We start from the raw sequence: 6,083 nt of genomic DNA, 5'->3' as shown, positions 1-6,083 counted from the left end.
ACTCTGTGAATTTAAAAGTATCTAATGTTTTCCAAATTTCAAAGACACTTAACTCAACATTTACCATCAGAACTGTTTACAGCTATGCCATATGACATTCAAATTATTTTCCAAAAGAAGCTTTTCACATAATTTTGAATAATGCTTAATTTTTCAGTTAAGTATCTTTACTGTTTTATTCATAAGTCTCATATGTATCTTAACCTTATGCTATATACAACTCTAAAATATTTTTAGATGGTACAAATCTCAGTGTCCAAACAATAATGCCTATAGTGGGAAGAGATGATTAAAAAACAAGTTTTAAAATACTTATTTGTAAGCTGATTCATCTTTTCCTATATTATTTTAAGGAAAAAGAAACAAAACACCTTTTCCTTAAATGTACTATGATCATCATTAATCCCTCCCCATTTAAAGTCTGTGGAGATTTGGTGTTCTCTCAGTGTTCCCTGGAAGAAAACGGTGAAGGGACTTAGTAAATAAAGACAAGAGACCAACACTGGGGTCAGGTGGAGTGGCCTCTTACCTCATGGGCAAGAGGACTGACTAACAGTAGGGGTGTTCATTTATACCTTTGTGAAGTTAGTATCACTAGTCACAAGGTTGCCTAGTGATTAATAACTGAAATTGTCCAAGTAAGATGTTTTTCTCAAGACTGAAGTAGTTTGACTTCTTTAGGCACTCTGGCTCTGTCTTGTCCTCACACATATGACCAATTTTCAACTTCAGCCACTCCCAACAAAGTCTTAGTTGTCTCTTTATCTTCCAGCATCCTAAGTCTTTTATTCCTGGACACACCTGTGTTGACACAGTGATACAATATTCAAGCTACACTCCTAGTCTATCTCACATTTAAAAGCTTCCCATCTCTTCCTGAAAACCTATAGAATGCCAGGAATCAATACACTGGGAATTAAGTGGCCATAGGGCCTGCCATCTTTCCTAACATTATTGTTCTGCACTATCTTTCTGAATAGTTTGGCCCAGAGTTCTAATGGTTTGTCTTTTCATTTGTTCTTAATCTAACTCATTCCATTTATGGGAGTGTATAGTTGCTCCTTGAGATAATGCTTTCTTTCCATTATCAAAATCAAAGCTTGAGCCATAGCCTCAAAAGTGTTGCCCAAAATACATAATTCAAAATTATAACTCCTAATAATGTAACTGTATTAGGAAGTATGTTTTCTAAGTGGTAATGAAGTTTAAATGAGGTTTTAAGAGTGGATCATTAGTCCAGTAGGATTGATGCTCATGTAACAATATGTGGAAGAAGATTCTTTTCTTGTTCTGCACATGCACTAAGAAAAACCACATGAAGACACTTTGAGACGGTAGCTACCTGTAACCCAGAGAGATCTCTCACAAGGATGGATGAGGTGACACTTTGATCTTGGACCTCTTGGTTTTCAAGACAGTAAAAAGTATCTGCTGTATGTTCTTTCTAGTCAGTGGTGTTTTGTTATGGCAGTCTGTTTACCTTCCTGAACAAATGGGTTATGTTTTAGTTCCTAACATTTGTGACCACTGACACCCAATGTCCTAAGAGTATTTACTTAATTGTACATTAGTCACCAATCTCTGTAGCACACAGAGTATGATGTTCTTTACATAAACACAACAGAAAACAAGTTACAAAACATAGCTCAAAGCAAAGACAAATTGCAAACAGGAAAAATAATAGAATTCTCTCATTAGAGGACTCTTATCAAGTGCAGTCTGTTATTTTTTTTTCTCCATGAAGTCAGCCAGCTTTTAATAATGCCATCTGCCTTGAGTGGTAATTTCATGAGGCATTTTGATTACCTGGCTTTTGATGACTATCCTCACACAGTTTTCAGGGACTCTTGCCTTCTTCTAGTTCTTTTGAAAGCTATGTGTCTATCTGCCAGAAGGTGTGAGGAAGAGTCTTCATGAAGTCCTGGTTACTTAGTAGTACATGGTTTGGTATCACAGGACAGTCTTCTTTCTCAAATGTGTATAAGGCTTAAAGTCCATCTTCCCAGAAAATCACAAATGCTGTCATTTTGTAATGAATAACATGAACACACATCTAGGAACCATTACAGATGAAGAAGTCAAAATAAATGTGGTTAAATTTATTCTTTTTATAGTATTTAATATATTTTAAATAATATACTTTTTATTATTCATTAACAGAAGTAAAAACATTAATCTACACTTTTTCTTTTATTCATTAACAGAAAACAAAACCAAATTTTAAAAAAAAACACCAAATGATTAGGGAAATCTCCATTTTTTCTTTTCTCAAAAAGTTATTATAGCAAAATATAAATGAAAAAATTTTAACAATTTTATAAAAATTTTCTAACATATTATTTATTTAGTTAGAAAACATGAACTGGGACTTATCTGTAGCACCAATATCTTTTCTTCCTTGTTTTTAAATCAGTCTTATTTACTCACAGAGTCATTCATATTTAATCGTTTTAATCAAAGATTGTCACTAACGTGAATGAAGCAAAATAATAATATTATCACCTTAAGATAATATAACTATAATCATTTAGTATTATGCTTACTCCAGTATTATGATGAGATAGTCAATGCTGTTTAGTTCATAAACATTTCACAAGAAAATTATACAACTCTACACCCATTGGATATTCAATAAAATAGCACAAAATAGAAATTTTATAATTTATTTAACATATATAACAATGAGAAAGAATTTTTCAAACTGCTTTTGTTGTTTTAACATAGTAGTAATAAAATTTTCATGATACAAATATATACTGTTCAACAAATGAAGGTTCTGCTTAAATTTCCAGGATACGTCTCATTCTTCATTTTAATTTTTATAGATTAAAATTTAAGCAACTAAATTATTAAATAATAAAAACTTAAGAAAGTAAAATATGTTTTACGCCACCAACTTCAATTTTTAGCTAATTCTAGAGCAAAAAGTTTTGATTTTTAAAAAATTTACATTGTGGTATTTATCTCTATAGTTATGTCTTCATACCCTATCTCTTCATCTTTTTGTCCCAATTTCTTCATTTTTTGAATAATAACTGAAAATTTTATTTTAAAGCTCCAATTCTATACCATCTCTTTCCCTATTCTCAAATTAAATTACTTTCAGTATTTACCTTACAATGATGTCTTTTAGAAATATTACACTCTATTATAAATATATCATTATCTCTTATACCTTACTATAACTATATAAATTATTGTGACTATATCTGTTGAGAGTACTATAATTCATTATAGCTCTATATTAGCATGGTCACATTTATGATCACTATTATTAGAACTATGCAAATATGTTGACTTCTGAGTCAAGTAGTATCATTTCTCATAGTTTTAAAAACTTTTTCCCTAGAATTAAAACTTCCACCATTTATCATTTCTTAGCAAAATATACATATAGGCACTTGAATCCAGAGCCTTCTGTATGGTAAGCAGTACTGTACCACAGGGTCAACCTTAGGTAACTTTTTAAAAACATCAGATGGAAAAACTATGAATAGATTTAAGAAAACTGAATAGAGTAACAAAGATGGGATTGGAAAGAAGGGAGACAAGTTAGTGACTATTAAAGCAAGCCCAGTAAATTTTCAGTGCGTGAGTAAAAACTTTTGTGAGAACTGATCAGATTCTAGCTATTTTGTGGTCACTGCCAAATAGGTAGGGAGTATACTATGTTCTTTGCTGAAGTTAAACAAAAATAGATATTTTTGAGTACCTTGGCATTCTAAAGCCAATCAAAATGTTCCCCCATGTTCTCTTATTACCTGTTGAAAACAACATCACCAAAACACTAAATGATTAGGGAACTCTACATTTTTTCTTTTCTCAAAAACTTCCAGCATCGTAAGTCTTGCATTCCTGGACACACCTGTTTTGCTGCAGTGATACAATATTCAAACTACACTCATCACAATTCCAGTTTCAATTTTAATTTTAATTGCTGATAAAATCTTCTAGGCCCACTTTTACTCTTTTAAAGAGGCTTTTCTGGGAAAAAGTAGTTGGAGACCACGTCTCATACTTCTGAGTTCTTAAGAGACTTTACAGTCACACATTCAGCTGCAGCTTCACGTCATGGTTCCCTGAGACTGTCCTGCATATAGACATGATCTTTGATTGGAAACCACTTTCAAATATTAGCATTGTCTGCCATGTGATGAGACTGCAGATAGTTAATACCAGTAGGTCCTAGTTTGTATATCTTAATAACATTACTTTTGCTTTCAATTGTCTTCTTAAATCTTATTATAGTAGTAAAAAGAAAAAAGACACACTTTGGCCACAGTGGCTTGATGTCTTCTTAGCTATATAACCTGGTCCTTTAGATGCATTTCCTACCTTATATATTACTGTAGACAGTGGGATTCTTGATACTCTGTATCTCATTAACATGGAACTCCTTTCTTGCAGTATTTAAAAGTAATTTTCTCACTGTCTGTTCAATTCTTAAAAACACTTGTCAAATACTCTATGAATAATCTGTTCAAAGTTAAAGTTGTCACCACTGTTTCTTTAGAATCCTTGCAAAATTTTCAGGTTCTTCCCAATGCCTTTCCCACTTTTGGAATGAAAATCTTTATTGACCATCTAGTACTAAATACTTATCAGCTACTACATAATACATGACTTCCAAACTTAGAAGATAAACTTGTACATAATTATTATTATAAGAGAGCTCCCATGGTTTCTGTATCTAGGAGCAGTAGGTGGGTGATTCTAATCCAAGATCTTTCATGAAGTTGTATTCAAGTGGTCAGCCAGAACGTGGAAGAGTTTCTTCCAAGATCATATGTGTAGCTGTGAACAACCTTCAGTTATTCACTGGGTGTTGGCCAAAGACCTCAATTTCTCACCATTCATTATCTATGTAAGCTCAGTAAATGCGTCACATGCTACATACCACACTAAATAAAACTGGGCTCCTTCCCTTCCTTCTCCAGCAAACAGAAGTTTTCTTGAGAAACTTTCAGTGGCAGAAGTCTATGACACTTAAATATCTCTTAGGATATATATGTTTCAAATTTAAGAGATCTAAAAAACTGCAGTCTTTTTTTTTTAGGAGTCATGGAGTTTTACAAATGGATATTGTTTGTAATTAATGATAGCTCATTACAGAGCATTATTAATCTTTTAAGAATAAAAAGCACAACAGCTATCATAAAACTCAATTTTTTTAGAATTAGAATTTCTGCAGCAGTGTTCACAAGCAGCAATGCTAATGTGAACTGGCATCTGATTTTAATATTAAATACAGGCTGATTTACCTCCTGGTTATATGCATTCACTTCATCCCAGGTGGATTGCTTTAGGCCTCATAAAGCATAGTTTTTTAAAAGTAGCTTTTTTTTTTTTTAACACAGATTTGATTTTCCAACAAAGTAAGCATTTTAAAGGAACATGAACATAAATCATAGCATGTTGTACAGGCCTGGATATAAATTAAATATTGTAATTTTAGGATCAAAAGATAAAAATGTTATATTTTGAATAAATTCATGTCCATAATAATTTCTAAGACCATTTACAGAATTAAAAATACTATAACATTCCATTAGGGAGTTACTCAAGATTTGCTGAAGTGTATCTGATTCAAGTTTCCTTTTTGTTTAGGATTTCAAATTTTCCTGTAGAAGGAATAATTAGTTTCCTTGAAACATTGGCTGGATAAATTCCCCATGGTAATAAACTGAATGAGGAAAGACAAAATTCTTAAAAGTTACTGATGACTACTTAGGTAACATTCTTAATGATTAGCTTTATTTATTTTTATTCTTGATACAGGTTCTCACTATGTAGGGCAGACTGGCTTGAACTCACTTATGTAGCCCAGGATGACCTCAGACTCACAGCAATCCTCCTGCCTCACCCTCCTGAGTACTGGGATTACAGGGTTGCACCACCATGCCCAGCTTCCAATGATAGCATTTTAAGCAATTGCAGTTCCATATCAAAGCAAAGAAATTGATATTAGTCAATTGATAAAATATACCATAAAGGTTTTATTTAGATTTTAAATTTTTTACATATACTCATTTTGAAAGCTTGTAATTAGTTCTATATGTACAGTATATATAATAGTAGGATTA

At 32.1% G+C, this 6,083-nt stretch overlaps 1 long non-coding RNA gene across 1 annotated transcript in view; it reads right to left on the bottom strand.

The window, feature by feature from the left end:
* The window catches only part of LOC102018746, a 13,189-nt gene that overhangs the window by 2,191 nt on the left and 4,915 nt on the right, over window positions 1-6,083 (bottom strand). Inside the window, exon 2 of the long non-coding RNA XR_261198.1 lies at window positions 1,807-2,053. This is a non-coding gene — a long non-coding RNA (uncharacterized LOC102018746). The remainder of the gene's footprint in view (window positions 1-1,806; window positions 2,054-6,083) is intronic.

The sequence above is a fragment of the Chinchilla lanigera genome, unplaced genomic scaffold (genome assembly GCF_000276665.1).
Source record: "Chinchilla lanigera isolate Chin_1 unplaced genomic scaffold, ChiLan1.0 scaffold00025, whole genome shotgun sequence".
NCBI classification, from domain to species: Eukaryota; Metazoa; Chordata; class Mammalia; order Rodentia; family Chinchillidae; genus Chinchilla; species Chinchilla lanigera.
Note: the sequence above shows the minus strand (reverse complement) of the source record. Positions and strands in the feature narration are given on the sequence as shown.